Source organism: Cetorhinus maximus, chromosome 22, assembly GCF_964194155.1.
Source record: "Cetorhinus maximus chromosome 22, sCetMax3.hap1.1, whole genome shotgun sequence".
Taxonomy (NCBI): Eukaryota; Metazoa; Chordata; class Chondrichthyes; order Lamniformes; family Cetorhinidae; genus Cetorhinus; species Cetorhinus maximus.
In genome coordinates this window covers 48,364,452-48,381,332 of record NC_135900.1, presented here as the reverse complement: position 1 = coordinate 48,381,332, position 16,881 = coordinate 48,364,452, and the positions used below count along the sequence as shown (strand labels likewise).

Genomic DNA, 16,881 nt, shown 5'->3' with positions numbered 1-16,881 from the left:
TAACGGTACTGGAATTCTACAAAGATACACAACCAAACATACTTTTCTAATTATTTCTATTATAGCAGCTTCCATTGAAGTTGCTGGTTATTCCTTTGTCACTTTTACTACATGATTGTTTATCATAAATTCATTTACCTGCCCTACTTAATTGCAAGCATGTTAAAATGAGAAAGCCTTTCTTTCCAAGTTGATACAAAATATCGGATTCCTAAGTGATTGCAAAGCTGCAATCAAGAGGTTGAACAGCAACGTGCACTCATATAACAAAACATTGCAAATATTAGTGTAATGGCAATTGCTCAAGTAGATACTCTATACACCCTGCACAAAATTATTTTCTAGGATTGAATGGGAGCAACATAACAAAATTTTAACTTCTGACGCTTAATTTGATGAATTTTCAGAATTTTGGAGCAGAGTTTTAGATGCTTTTAAATATTTTCTGATATGTATGTAAATAGTTGGTTGGTTCCTCTTGGCTTTTCCCTTTTACCTGGGGTCACCACAATGCTGGTCGATCACCTTCATATCAACCATCATTTTTTTTTGGGTTTGGAGGGTGGTTTTACAGCCTGATGATCTTCGTGCAGCTAACTTTCCCCATTTACCCGGGCTGGGGACAGGCATCAATACACTCTGGCTTGTCTGTACCAGTGGCTGGATTATGTGTGTAAGATAATAAACCCCACTGAGATGGACTGAAAGCTATAATAATGAATCATGTAAGTAAAAGCAAAATACTGCAGATGCTGGAGATCTGAAATAAAAACAGAAAGTGCTGGAAAAACTCAACAGGCCTGGCAGCATCCGTGGAGAGAGAAACAGAGTTAACGTTTCAAGTGCAAAATGACTCTTCGGTTCCAAAGAAGAGTCATATTGAACTCGAATCATTAACTCTGTTTCTCTCTTCACACATGCTGCCAGACCTGCAGAGATTTTCCAACAATTTCTGTTTTCATGTTATGGTAAATCATGTGCCTTGCAGAAATCCATTAACAAAATAATAGGGAAAATTCTAACTTTTTGACATGTTGGGAGTGTAGGGGGTGGGCACAGGTGGCATGTGGGAAACCTGGAGGCTGAATTGTTCTGAGGAACTGAAAGACCCACACCAGGGCCAAGCATGGGAGGTGATCAGCCGGTGGGATGCTGTGGTGAGATTTTGCCTGTGGCAATTAAGGACGACGGCCCAACCCAAGATCTCCCATCACAATCAGAAGGCTAGCAGCTCAACAACTTTGGCAGAACCACCATTAGTGGTGGCCAGCCCTGAGCCTGCATCACCAAGGAGATGGCATCTCAGTACTGAGGTGTCCTTGAAGGCAGCTAAGCTTTTTGAGCGAAGATGGGGTTAAGCAGACCAGCCCTGGCGTTTGGGGGGGTTGTTCCAGTGGCAGCACCTTAGGCATAGGGAGGAGGCTCCCCTCCTGATGCCTTCCTCTGCCATGTTGCCAGCCCTCCCACTGAGCAGCCAATCTCCAAAAGACTGGGAAGATTCAGCCCTAGAAGTTTGGCTTTCCCCGCATGCCGCTCTGCCCCATGTAACTTATGCCAGGGATAGGTTCCCGACCTGGAAGTCAGTCTGATTTGACAGCCTTGGATTCCAGTAAGGTGGGGAATACATCAGGCCATACAATCAGTTAGGTTAGATGTCTGACCCCAAACCAATGGGGGTCTGATCCTCAGCCTGGGATGTCTGATCCCAGGGGGCGTCTGATTCCTGACCGCAGAAATTGGGGACCAATCCCTGACCCTGGGTGGGGGTGGGTCAGTCCCAGACCCTAGTGGGGGTGTGAGGGATGCTAGCCTTGGATGGGGTTCCAATACCTGTCCCTAAAGGTGTCCAATTGCTGGCCCTGGCCGAGGGACTCTGATCCCAATACCCTGGGGGGTGGATGTGATCCCAGGAGGGATTGTCCCATCCAAAAACTGGAGAGGGGGGATGTGATCCCAGGAGAAGGACTCTAGGGCATCCAATTCCTGACTCTGGAAGGGTGGAGCTTCTGATCCCTGACCCTGGGGCAGGGTGAAGGTTGCAATTCCAGATAGCCTGATTCTCGATTTTAACAATGGGGGGATTGACCCTGGACAGTGGTTTAGATGAGGGAGCAGGGTTTTCTGATGATGGGGGAACTTGAGGGGCCGGGAGAAATCACTCCTGCTCTTCTTGGCCAATAAGGACAGCTGTATAAGCACATACTTTCTTCCTGAGCCTTACTGCAGGTGCAGGGATTTTCATGGCCCAGGAAACCTGGGCCAGAGTTAAACCTGCAGAGCAGGTTAAATGTGAGGTTTCCAGTCTCATTGCATACTTATAACACCAACTTGGCTCCTGCATAAAAGCTGGAAGTCTGGGGGTTGCAGCTGGCTTTTCAACATGTTTCGATTTTTTGTCCATTTAAACCCCTCACTGCACCTAATCCAACACACTGACCCTTGTCAAAAGCCCCCCATGATACTTGTCTGTTGCCTCTCCTTTCTTGCTATACCTTTTTGAGCATAAAACTTAGTGATACTAGTGTGATATTCCTCCGTTTGCTATTTTAGTGGAGGTATTTACTTATTTATATTAAACATTAAACCTTCATCAAAATACCATTAAAGAAATAATGTATAAATGCATTAACTGCTCAGTTGTAAATATTGCCAAAAGTAATATTCAGGCTTTGATCCCAAAGTGAATCACCGATAACATAGTTTAAAAATAGCTCTTAATTATAGTAAATGCCACAGAACCTACAATCTTCAGCAGAAGATTGCTGCTGTCTTTACCTTGGGTGGTTTGCTGTTTGTGATTTTAGAGTCAGGACCTACTGTACTTTAGTTCCCACAGCTAAAAGTGATATATTCCAATTCAGAAGTAGATATGTTTCCTATATGATATGAGGAAATCAATTCTATGTTCATTTACCTTTACCCTTCATCACGTACTTACTCTGCCACTGCAAAACTGGGTTTGATAAAAATTGAAGAGTATGAATAGCTAACTAACTTGGCAACCTCCTGTCTCATTAGATGATGGTTTGCACTGTGGTGGTCAACTCTATTAAGCATCACCTGGTGTGGCTCAGAAGCCCCACTCTGGCATGGCAGTCTCTGCCACATTTGCTGCAGAGGAAGACAATGGGGTGAGAAGGTGCAGAATTTGCTGGCCTTTGTTTTCTCTGGGCCCTCATCTCAGACAGTTGAGCTTCCTGTTTCTCCTTGTCTCTTTCCATGCCCTGCCAAACAGTCAGCCTCCAGAGGTCACAGCCTTCCATGACTCTCCCAGTATGAATAAGTCCACTAAGCAAAACTGTATACTTTCTTCACAAAAAAACCCATAAATTTAGAGCCTTATTCTCCAACAGTGCTAATATGATTAAAGGTGATATTTACCTAAACCATTAATCAGATGCCAAGTTTGAGGAATAGGTAGGAATATAAATCAACAGATGGACCACAGACCATTCATAGTTACTCTTCAATAGTGCAATGGATTTCTTGTCGGCCCATGTTGAAAATTAAGTATAAAAAGGCAAAAAAATTATGCAATGAAAGTATAGAATTAATGGTGATTAAGCACAAGGTGGAAAATTTCTACAGGGGTTCCCTCAATCATCTACTGGAACTGCTGTGGAAAATCCTCTTAAACCCCATAAAAACTGCATTATGCTGTTTTTCTATGGTTTCTGCAGTGGTCTGGCTGATGTTATGGTAGACAAGCGAGAAGCTACATGGAATTTCCCGGAATTTGGTATTGGGCAATATATATGAATGTGAATTATATAAACAGTATAATGTTAATTAAGCTTAAGTATAAAGAACAATTAATCATAGTCTGTGGAAGATCTGCTGATGAAGATTAGCCATAACTTGCTGGAATTAATTTTATGAGTCTTTGCTGCCCACAATTTTTCAAATATGATTAATCTTCATTCATGGCTGACCCTCCAAAAATAAAACAAGGCATTCCTAGTATTACCTTGATTCATGCCTTCAAAAATTTTTTAAAAAAGGTTATTCGCTGAGGTTCTAAGGCCGAGATACTTCATTTTGGGCACTGAGCGGTGGTTTGGAGATCAGTTAGGAAGGTGGCCAAAGAGGAATGTTTAGGCGGCTCTAGAAAGTGATAAAAGATGTAACAGAGTGAGGAGTTTTGGAATAGAATTCCAGGGAGCAGGACTGAGATGGTTTATATCTAATGCAATAGATATCTGGCAGTGGTGCAGGCTAGAAGGAAATAAAGGTTTCATATGGAATATTTGGAGAATAATGGAATGGTTACAAGCCTTTAAGGTAATCAGGAAGATCTGATATGAACTGCAAGAATGAAATTGGATAGAAACCTTCAACTCATTCTTTGACAATGTATTCCGATTTCTATATACTGTTATAATTTTGCACGTTGTTGTGAGGGTGGCTGAGTTGCTACTATTGATAATAGAGCTGATCTGCAGACACTTCTTGGGTGGAAACATTAAGTTATATACAACATACTCAGCAGCTACTACATGTGTGCTGTCAACTCCCACTCTGTCTCTACACTGATTCCTGAGGTAGCCTGTGCTACTCTCCTATCGGTTACTACAGATCATGAGATCTTCCTTAACACGTATTATTCTTAAAGGTACATTACACACTAAATAAAACCATAATTACTACATTCCTCTCCCTTTAATTCGGCTATACATATTATAGTTACAAGTACCTATTTTTCAAGACAACATAATATTTACATAAGGAATTTACAAGTTCTGCCTTTCAGGTGGTTACCCGGTACATGTGGAATGTTGCAGCTCCACAACTTCAGATTCTCTGTCAGGAACCTCCTTTTCCAGAGTTGCCTGAACATCAGGTGTTTCGTTGGGCACTGTATCCTCAACCCTTACAGGAACATCAGACATGTCAGTCCTGGGTCTCAACAGGAAATGCAGACCCAGTCGTGATCACTGGTGGAACCAAATCTTGATGATTTGTCTCTCTCTTCCTTAAATGGTCCACCTGTTTCTTGATGATCTGGCCTTCCACCTCCATGTGGTAAGATAGAGGTCCAGTCACCCCACTTATTTCACCCGGTAACCACTTTGGTCCTTCCCTGAAATTTTTCACGTATACCGGCTCTCCCATGGTAAATTTCCTCTCACAACTATGCCAGTCATATCTAGTTTTCTGACTTCTCTGACTCCTTTCCACCTTCCCCTCTAAATTTAGCATTACTAAGCTCAATCTTGTCCTGAGATGGTGTTTCAACAATAACTCTGCAGATGTGACACCTGTTGTTGTGTAAGGGCTAGTCCTGTAACGAAAAGAAAGCGTGGTAGCTTGGTTGCCAAGGAATCACCAGTTAGCTTTTTCATGCCTGCCTTGAATGTTTGAACCACCCTCTTGGCCAGTCTGTTTGAGGAAGGGTGGTATGGTATAGTTTTCACATGAGTGATACCCGTTGAGGCTAATAAATCGTTGAAACTCAGCACTCGTAAATGCCATGCCGTTATCAGAAATGACTATTCTGGTAGTCCGTGAATGGCAAAACTCTGACATAGTTTCTCAATTGTAGCGGCCGACATTGGTGACTTCACCTCATATACGTCCAACCATTTTGAATGGGCATTGCAGTGAGCAGAAACATTGTTCCCAGGAAAGGTCCAACATAGTCAATGTGTAACTACACCCAGGTCCGTGGGTGTAATGGAGCTGTCACTGGCAGCTTTTGCAGTTGCTGACATTGCACACAGTGCTTTACTAAACTTTCAATTTCGCCATCCATCCCAGGCCACCATAGGTAGCTGCATGCTACGGTCTTCATTCAGGAAATTCCTGGAAGTGCACGGTATAGTTCAATTGAAAGTGGCTCCCTTCCCTTTGGAGGAACTATTACTCGTGCTCCCCACAATAAGATGCCATCCTGGCTGGTTATTTCATGTCGTCTGTTGAAATACGGTTTAATTTCTTCAGGTATGGGCTCCTGTGACCAACCATGTAGCACACTTCCATACCTGAGATAGGACCGGATCCGACTTGTCCAGTCTCTGACCTGTTGAGCACATACCGGCGAGGAATCTAAGAAATTTAACAGTAAAACAAGTTCCTGTGGAACTGGGACGTGCTCATCATTTTCTTGTAAAGGCAAACGACTAAGGGCGTCAGTGTTTGTGGTTGGATTGCCAGGCTTATGTACAAAAGTGTATTTGTTTCCTGCCAGAATTAAAGCCCACCGTTGTATTCTTGCTGAGGCTATGGGTGGTATAGCCTTGTCCTCACTAAACAATCCTGGCAATGGTTTGTTGTCTGAAACAATTGTAAAATGGCAGCCAAGAACGTACTGGTGAAATTTCTTGACACCAAAGATGATGGACAGGCCTTCTTTTTCTATCTGCGAGTATCCCCTTTCTGCTGTGGTGAGCGTTCTTGATACATAACCTATTGGCTGTTCCATGCCATTGTCCATCCAATGAGAGAGCACTACTCCCAACTCCGTAGGAAGATGCATCACATCTCAGCATCAATTCTTTGGTCTGATCATAATGCATTAATAGATTGGACGAGTGCAACAATTGTTTCACCTTTATGAAAGCTTCTTTCTGGGGTACCTCCCAAGGCTAACATTGGTTCTTTTTGAGTAGACAATGCAGGGGGGCCAGCACTGTAGACAAATTGGGTAAGAACCGCCCATAATATTTGATCATTCCTAGGAATGATTTGAGCTCTCAGACGTTCTTTGGCGCAGGTGCCTCTCTTATGGCTCTCACTTTCTTCTCAACCGGGTGGAGGCACTGTGAATTTACCCGGTGACCCAAATAGATTAGCTACCTCGCTTGAAACGTACACTTTTCTTTTTTTAGACGCACTCCAGCTTGCAAGAGACATTTTAAGATTTTTCCTAAGTTTGCCAAATACTCTTTTTCAGTGAATCTTGTCACCAATACATCGTCTAAATAGACTACAACCTGGGGCAGTCCCTGCAGTAAGCTTTCCATTGTTCTCTGAAAGATGGCGCAAGCTGAGGAGATACCGAAAGGCATATTGTATATTGGTACAACCCTTTATGTGTATTAATTGTGACAAATTCCCAGGAGGCATTATCCAACTCTTGTTGATAAGCATGACTCATGTCAAGCTTCGTGTAGGTAACCCTCCTGTCAGCTTGGCATACAAGTTTTCGATTTTTGGAATGGGGTGCCTGCCTAGCCTAGCTACTTTATTAACCATCAATTTGTAATCTCCACAAAGTCAGACACTTTGGTCGGGTTTAAGGACAGGCACTATGGGTGCTGCCCGTTCTGAGAACTGAACAGGTTGTAAAATGCCCAGTTTCTCTAGTCTGTCCAGTTCAGTGTTGACTTTTTCTCACAGGGCATATTGCACTGGTCTCGCCTTAGTGAGGGGTTGCTTCCAGATCCACATGAATCTTGGCCTGCAGGCCCTGGATTTTCCCAAGTTCATCCTCGAAGACGGTGGTGTACTTTCGAAGTAGCTCTGATAGTCCACTTGCTCTCAACTGGAAAATTTCAGCCCATTCTAACTTAATCTCCTTTAAGCAATTTCACCCCAGGAGGCTTGGCCCTTTGCCTGCTACCACCATGAAGGGCAGGTTTGCCGATTGGCTTCCCTAGTGGACAGTTACTCTGCTTATGCCTTTTATTTGAATGTCTTCACTCGTATATGTTTTTAGTTTGGCAGCTGTTTCTTCTAAACTTAGTTGATGTTCACCATTATTCAGATATCTGTAGGTATGTTCTCCAATTACTGTAGTGGAAGCTCTCGTGTCTAGTTCCATTCTAACAGGTTTGCCATTTACTTTCACTGTGGGACATATTGGTTTTGTCTTTCCAACTCTCAGATGAAACGAGTAAATGTCTGAATTATTGTTGTTTCAGGCTCTTCTACATTGTAGATTTCATTGGGCTTCTTATTTTGTTTACAAGCCTGCTTGAAAATTTCCTTGCACTGCCTCATTATATGTCCATTTCTGTGACAACAGTAGCATTTGATTTTTTTAAACTGCCAATCGCTAAAAGACTGCTTGTTTCCGCCTCTATTAAAATTATTCTTCAATTTCACTGCTAAGTTATTTTTCTTTATTCATCGGCTAGCTGTTTTCTGCTTCTTGGCAGAGCCTTGCATTTGCGCGCCCTTTTTGGCTGGGGATTCCCTCCCGATGTGGAGGACAGCGCCACTGTGCGCACCCTGTATGGCTTTTGAATCTCTTACTGCGCTTTCCATGGCCAGTGCTATTTCTAGCACCTTCATAAAGTCCAAATTCACTTCAGACAATAATCTTTTCTGAATGGTGTCTTCTTTCACACCACACACTAAGCGATCTCTGAGCATGTCGCTAAGGTCGTACTGAACTCACAATGTTCTGTTAGCTGCTTCAAATTTTCCACATAACATGCAACTGTCTCACCTGGGGCTGTATTTCGCGAATTAAACCTGAACCTCTTAACCTTTTTCGAATCTGGGGGACTGGATGTCATCAAACTTCGAATCAAACCATAGGTTTTGTTCCCACAAGGAATTGAGAGGATCGCTCGACCCTTCTCTTCTCCCATAATCTCGATCACTTGAAAAAAGAACGTGAGGCGTTCTATGTAATGAGACCAATCATCTGTGGCTAGTTCAAAAGGATCAGTTCTCCCAAATTGTGGCATTTTGAGAGGGGATAATTTCTTCAATTCAAACGGAGCTTGCTACTTACAATCACTGGGTGATTTATTTCTGTAACTTGATTTCTGCTGTTCAATCCTGTTTTATTGTCGTTGCCAGTTTGATGTGAGGGTGGCCGAGTTGCTACTATTGATGATAGAGTTGATCTGCATTCACTTCTTCGGTGGACACATTAAGTTTATTTACAACATACTCAACAGCAACTACACATGTGCTTTTAACTCCAACTTTATCTCTACACAGGCTCCTGAGGTAGCCCGTGCTACTCTTTTATTTGTTACTACAGATCATTTGATCTTCCTTAACAAGTATTATTCTTAAAGGTACATAAACACTAAATAAAACCATAATTACTACATATGTATTTGTGGCTCCAAGTGTTATTTGATTTTGGCTTTGTTGGTCTGCCAGCAGCGGTCATCTGTTGATGTTATGTGGTAACATCCATGCTGTTACATTAAAAATTGTGATAACGCCAATGCCATTTTATTGAAAATGTTTGTAATTGGCAGAAAGGTCAATGTCTCAGTTTCTGTCTCATTAACCTTTGTTTTAGTGAGACACTCAGTAATGTATTTATTTTTACTCCCATACATGAGCTGGTCTTTTGAGTAAAGTTGCCTCTGTATTTCTCCTATCAATGCACCTTAAAACCAACTCAAGAGCACCTCCTAATGCACCAGTTTGACACTTCAATTTTCAACACCAGAAAACCGCGAGCCCTGCCTGAGTAACACTTATTAGCAATTAGGACTGAGCTACTTTAGTTCTCTAATGTACATGCTGCTTGTAAAGGACCTAAGTGAAATGGGTTTGGTAAGCCTTAAGTCTCAACTAAACACAAGTCTACAAGACAAGAACATATAGTTAGCAATCCTTTTTGAAAAGACAAAAGGGTGGACGATTTAGGACATGTAAATACACACAGGTGAAGGAAACCATGCTCTCCTCGGACTGCATATAAATCATATTGTTGGGGAAGTGTAGTGTAAACTTTACTCTGTGTCCACCCTGCACTGAACATGATCAGTGCTGATAATGAGTGACAAAAAATGAAAAATATTCCACTGACATTTTGATGAGCATATAATAATGCATCTATAAATACATTTTAATATTGGCTGCCAACAGAGCAGAATAATCATCCAACAGCTTCTTCCTGTGTGTGTGTGTGTAGGTTGGAAGTGGAGAATATCTGTGCTGCCTATTGCTCACTAGTAAAGAAGCAGGCACTTGGCGAATACATGAGAGTCCTGTTATCAATTTGAAGTCATGATTTGTATTTTTTCTCTCCAAACCCACAAGTCATTGGTTATGGTTTCTACAGGTTCTCGGAGTACACAGGCTCTTATGAGTATTTTAATCACTGATCAGCAGCTCTCCTTTACTATTATCCTAAATGAGGATTTGTATGCCTTCCCATTGACCAAGGCCCTGTTCATTAATCAAACAGCAATGTAAGTCATTGGCCTGTGTTGCTGTTGACCCGATTACTCTTCAGACCCAGGTTGATTCAAGAAAAAGTTGAAAGAAAATTAATGTGTGTGTATGGTGGGAGGGAGGGTAAGTGGAGCATTTCTCATTATAGTAATTTCCAGTCATTACAGGGCAAACATTTCCCTGCATGCACGCTTTACAACAGGATGAATATTAATCTACAAATTACTCCTGCATCTAAAACCCGCTGTCAAGATTGGGAAGCACTCTCTTCCTCAGAGATTTACCACAGAAATTCTAGTAATTTAGTATATTGGGTACTTAATTTTTTAAATAAATGCTTGATTTAGGAATTAGATCCTACTGTGTGTGTGCATTATGATGATATGGTTGAGAACTGATTGATCTTTTTATTGATTCTGTACATGAAACAGAATGTTGGAGAAAGCATTGCTTCATACAAAGGAATTTGGATAAAATGTTATTTTTCTTCAGAATAGTGCTAATTATAAGCAAGCCCTCTTCTAGAATGTTCTGGATTTTGTTTAAACAAGTCATTAAAGTTTGGATTTGCTTCTTGTTGCTTGCTCTCTGATTTTTTAAAGAAATAATGCGTTGATATCCTGTGGTGTTGCATGTGGGAAGTCAGTCCTGTTATTTATTTTAAATGTTAAATAAAAAGGAGACTGATAGAAGCTTCTATGATAGGATGCAACAAAAGTAAAGGAAAAATCTCGGGAATTTAATGACAGTATAATAGTCCAGCTTATACCTCTGGGGAACATTGGCTCTTTCCACAATCTGAATGATTTTGATCTCTTGAAGGCAGATGTAACCCTGATTTTCTTCTGTTTATGACTACACATTCCCTACAAGGCAGCAATTTTGCCTTCTAAGCCTAAATTTGGTAAGGGCAGCTTCCTTCTTATATCAATAAAATTACAATAAATTATGGACAGAGCACCAGAGCACAGAGGGCAAGAAAAGGGGTGGAAAACAGAAAGGCAGAAATGAAAGGCTGTAAGTCAAGGGCATGAGCATTGGCAGTGATACTGATGATGGGGAACCCAAAATCCAGGACACGGCCATGGAGCAACATGGATACATCAGTAATGGGGAAAATGGGGACTGGGGAGCCAAGCCAGAGTCACTGAGAGGAAATTGCAGCTAAGCATCAAAGATAATAATACTTAATAATAATGCTTAATACTGAGGTAGAAGCTAAAAAAAGAAGCTAGTACTGTACAAGTATAATTAGTCAAGAAACAAGGTTCCCAGCTAACATAAATAAGGCCCGAGCGTATTTTTTAAGGGAGTAATCAAGAGGGACGGCATGGCAGGAGAACTCAGACCCGTGATATGCTCCTCCTGCAGGATGTGGGAAATGAGGGACGCTTCCAGCATCCCTGGTGACCATATGTGCGGAAGGTGTGTCCAAATGCAGCTTCTAGCTAACCAGATTTCGGAGCTGGAGCTGTGGGTGGACTCATTGTGGAGCATCCGCGATGCTGAGCAAGTTGTGGATAGCATGTTTAGCGAGGTGGTTACACCGCAGGTGAAGATTACACAGTCAAAAAGGGAATGGGTGACCATCAGGAACAGTAAAAGACTCAGGAAGGTAGTGCAGGAGTCCCTTTTGGTCATCCCTCTCTCTAACAGATATACTGCTTTGGATACTGTTGGGGGGATGGCCTTTCAGGGGAAAGCAGCAACAGCCAAGTTCATGGCACTGTGGGTGGCTCTGCTGCTCAGAGGGGCAGGAGGAAAACAAGTGGCAGGGCTATAGTGATAGGGGATTCAATAGTTAGGGGCACAGACAGACACTTCTGTGGCCACAAACGTGAATCAAGGATGGTATGTTGCCTCCCTGGTGCCAGGGTCCAGGATGTCACGGAGCAGCTGCAGGACATTCTGGGGAGGGAAGGTAAATAACCAGTGATCGTGGTACACATTGGTACCAATGACATAGGTAAACTAAGGGATGAGGACCTGCAAGCTCAGTACAGGAAGTTAGGAGATAAATTAAAATGCAGGACCTCAAATGTAGTAATCTCAGGATTACTCCCAATTCCACATGCTAGCGAGAGCAGGAATAAGAGGATAGACCAAATGAACACGTGGCTGGAGAGATGGTGTAGATGGGAGGGATTCAGATTCTTGAGGCACTGGGACCGGTTCCGGGGAAGGTGGGACCTGTACAAACCGGATGGGCTGCACCCAGGCAGACCTGGGACCAGTGTCCTTGCGGGGGCTTTTGCTAGTTCTGTTGGGGAGTATTTAAACTAGTGTGGCAGGGGGATGGGATCCCAGGAGTAGGATCAGATAGGTTAGATTCAGATCAGAAAAATGGAGGTAGAACATTAGCTAGGGACGTTGTGATAGACATGGAGTTACAGGAGAAGCAAAGTTTACTAAGTGTCCAGCAAGGGAAATTGACGGGGTTAAAGTGTTTATACTTCAATGCAAGGAGTATTACAAACAAGGTAGATGAGTTAAAGGCACAGGTAGACACATGGCAGCACGATGTCGTTGCTATAACGGAGACCTGGCTAAAGGAGGGACAAAACTGGCAGCTTAATATCCCTGGTTATAGTCTTCAGACATGATAGAGTAGGAGATAAAAAAGGTGGGGTAGCACTAATGGTTAAAGAATCAATTCCAGTTGTGAGGAGGGATGATATACTAAATGGGTCAACAAACGAGGCTTTATGGATTGAGCTTAGAAATAAAAAAGGGGCAGTTACACTACTGGGAGGATTCTACAGACCCCCAAATAGTGAAAGGGAGATAGAAGAACAAATATGTAGGCAAATTTCTGCTTGTAAGAACAAGAGGGCAATAATAGTAGAAGACTTCAACTATCCTAATATCAACTGGGATTCAAACAATATAAGGGGCACTGAGGGAGAAAAATTCATGCAGTGTGTCCAGGAAAATTTTGTCAACCAATTAGTGACAAACCCAACGAGAGGAGATGCAATTCTAGACCTAGTCTTGGGGAACAGCGAAGGGCAAGTGGGTGAAGTGCCAATTGGCGACCATATCGGGGACAGTGATCACAAATCAGTTAGATTTAGCATTACCATGGAAAAGGACAGCGATAAGGCAGGAGTAAAAGTCTTGAACTGGGGGAAGGCAAATTTTGCAGAAATGAGAAGGGGCTTGGCTGAGGTGGACTGGAGGATAAAACAGTGAAAAACCAGTGGAAAGTACTAAAAAGCGAGATCCTAACTGTACAAAGTAGACATGTCCCCTACAAAAATAAGAGTGGTACTGCCAAATCTAGACCCCCCTGGTTGTCTAGAGGAATACAGGGGAAGTTCAAACAGAAAAAGAAAGCGTACAATAGGCACAAAGGACTAAGCACTGCAGATAGCCTAGATGAATATAGGAAGTGCAGGGACAAAGTAAAAAAGGAAATAAGGAAATCAAAGAGAGGGCACAAAAAAAGATTAGCAAGTAAAGTTAAAGATAACCCAAAGATGTTTTACCAATACATTAATGCTAAAAGGTTAGTTAAGGAAAAAGTGGGACCTATCAGAGATGAAGATGGAAACTTCCGTGTAGATGCAGAGGCTGTGGGAAGGGTTTTGAATGAATATTTTGTCTCCGTGTTTACAAAGGAAAGGGAGGATGTAGATATAGTAGTCCAGGAGGAACACTGCGAGATATTGGACAGGATAGTCATAAAGAGAGAGGAAGTACTTAAAGGGTTGAAATCCTTGAAAGTTGATAAGTCACCAGGGCCAGATGGATTGTTTCTGAGGCTGCTGAAGGAAGTCAGGGAGGAGATAGCAGATGCTCTGAGGATGATTTTCCAATCTTCACTCGATACAGGGGAGGTACTGGAGGACTGGAGAAATGCAAACGTAGTTCCATTGTTTAAAAAGGGATCAAAGGAAATGCCAAACAATTATAGGCCAGTTAGTCTTACATCGTTGGTGAGCAAATTAGTAGAATCAATCCTGAGAGATAGGGTTAACTGTCATATGGAAAGGCATGGACTAGTCAGGGATGGTCAGCATGGATTTGTTAAAGGAAGGTCTTGCCTCACAAATTTGATTGAATTCTTTGAGGAAGTGACAAGAAGGGTTGATGAAGGTAGTGCAGTGGATGTTGTGTCCATGAATTTTAGCAAGGCATTTGACAAGGTCCCACATGGCAGATTGGTCAGGAAAGTAAAAGCCCATGGGATTCAGGGTAATGTGGCAAACTGGATGAAAGGATGGCTTTGTAACAGGAAACAAAGGGTAATAGTCGATGGATGCCCTTGCAAATGGAAAGTTGTCTCAAGTGGTGTTCCACAGGGCTTGGTGTTGGGACCCTTGGTGTTTGTGTTATATATTAATGATTTGGATGTGAACATGGGAGCATGATTGGGAAATTTGCATATGACACAAAGATTGGCCGAGTATTGGATAGTGTCGAGGGTCGCCATAATCTCCAAAATGATATAGATGGGTTGGTGGAGTGGGCGGTAAAGTGGCAGATGGATTTTAACATAGAGAAGTGTGAGGTCATACTTTTAGGGAGGTCAAACAGTTACAGGGATTGCACAATAAATGGGAATATACTAAGAGGGGTAGATGAAGTGATAGATCTTGGTGTACAAGTACACAGGACCCTGAAGGCAGCAGTTCAAGTAGACAAGGTTGTAAAGAAGGCATATGGAATGCTCACCTTCATTGGCAGAGGTATACAATATAAAAGTAAGGATATAATGTTGGAATTGTATAAAACACTGGTGAGGCCACAACTGGAGTATTGTGTGCAGTTCTGGTCACCACATTACAGGAAGGACATAATAGCTCTGGAGAAAGTGCAGAGGAGGTTTACAAGAATGTTGCCAGGGTTAGAAAAGTGTAGCTACGAGGAGAGATTAGATAGGTTGGGGTTATTTTCCTTAGAACAAAGAAGGCTGAGAGGTGACTTGATTGAGTTGTACAAAATTATGAGGGGAATAGATAGAGTGGGCAGGATAAAATTGTTTCCCTTTGTGGAGAATTCTAGAACCAGGGGACATAGATTCAAGATGAGTGTCAGAAGGTGTAGGGGGGCACGAAGAAGAACTTTTTTACGCAGAGGGTAGTGGGTGCCTGGAATTCGTTGCCCAAGTTGGTAGTAGAGGCAGAAACTCTAAACTCTTTTAAAAAGTACCTGGATCTGCACCTTAAGTGCTGAAAGCTGCAGGGCTATGGGCCAGATGCAGGAAGGTGGGATTAGAAAGGGCACCTGGGTGTCCTCGGGCTGGCATGGACAAGATGGGCTGAATGGCCTCCTTCTGTGCTGTAACTTTTCTATGGTTTCTATGGTTTCTATAACTGTTTAATTAGAAATAAATTATCTGGGATTTGCAGGTGGGTGGCCCTAGATCAGATGGTTGAGTCCAGTGAATCAGAAGCAAAAAATAGCTTTGATGGAGAGTTCCAGTGATGGGCAGGAAATAAGCCAGTGGAAAATCTCAATATTAATTATTGAAATATTTACTAAGAAATAATCTTAGTCACTCATCTAAAAAACAAACCAGAAAGAGAAGATAGAATGAAGGGACAGTGACGGTTGAAGGTTAAAATTCTTGTGCAGTGCTACCTGGTTACCAGAGGGTGGAACTGCACCTTCACTGATTGTTATAAGATGAAAAGTATTATTTAAACTAACATTAACATTACAGGACTAAGGGATTACATGAGACTTTTTAATGGTTTTGATGTTCTTTGGTTATCCCTTTAAAAAAAATAGCAGCAAGAATGCAGAAACAGACCAAATATTATGTTGCCCCTGTATGTCAACAGATAAAGCTGCAGGTATCCATCCAAAATGCTTATGAAGATTTTTTTGGTTAAAGATCACCATAGGTTTTGATGAAGAAAGTGTTTCAACTTATTTGATTGCACATGCCCAGAATACCAACATGGGCAAGGCATTTATTGCTTGCTGGCTATTAAACCAATGTCAAAGCGCAAGGCCTAGCCTTGGTGCTAAAACCCATGTCTCCCTTCTGCAGACAAAAAAAACTAAATTCGTCACATCAGTCTTTTGGGAAGCATGCACTTAATGATGCAGCCTGAAGCAGGAACAAAGGAATTGAAAAATCTGATCCTTGAAAAGTCGGGGTAGATAATACATTTTGTAACATCTGAACCTGGGTAAAGGAGTGTATGAACATATTTGTCCCTATCAGTTAGGAGGATAATATTCATTTTTAAAGATGAAAACACATGAATGGTTAGATCATGACAGAGCTTAAACTCGCATTTCTACTGTTGCTTCCAGATACTGAATAAATTCTGCTCCACATTTTCATTGTTTCTTCTGTATGTTTATGTAGCTATAGTTAAAGCTGTAGCAAGGGAAGTACGGAACAAAGGCAAATATTATGCTATCATGCTAATTTTCAAAAGAAACCTGGTTGGCTGGAAGCTAGGATGATCCAATCTAAAACAAAGGGCACTATTATGTTCTATGCAAGACCTCGATTAAACTTTATCAACAATACTGCAACCAGTTCTGGTCCCCACACATGGTGGGAAATATGGGAGCTAAATTTGGTAGCCCCCAGAAATAGGCATGGGGATCGCAATGTATGATTAATCTGTGTCCAATGATTGCAATGCAGGCAGCACTCCAAATTTGTGCAGCCTGCTTATTTTGACAATTTCAGCATGCAACTAGCTGCATGGTGGATTAGCTGGGTGCATCAGCAGGGGGAAAATATCATGAGGACATAGCACCACTTAGCTTGCACTACTTCAAGATAGCCTGCAACTCTTTAGGGGAGGTGCATTGTAGCTG

The 16,881-nt window shown here is 42.1% G+C and overlaps 1 protein-coding gene across 2 annotated transcripts in view; it reads right to left on the bottom strand.

Moving 5' to 3' along the window:
- Nucleotides 1–16,881, bottom strand: part of cacna2d4a (calcium channel, voltage-dependent, alpha 2/delta subunit 4a) — a 718,409-nt gene that overhangs the window by 289,515 nt on the left and 412,013 nt on the right. The window lies entirely within an intron of this gene.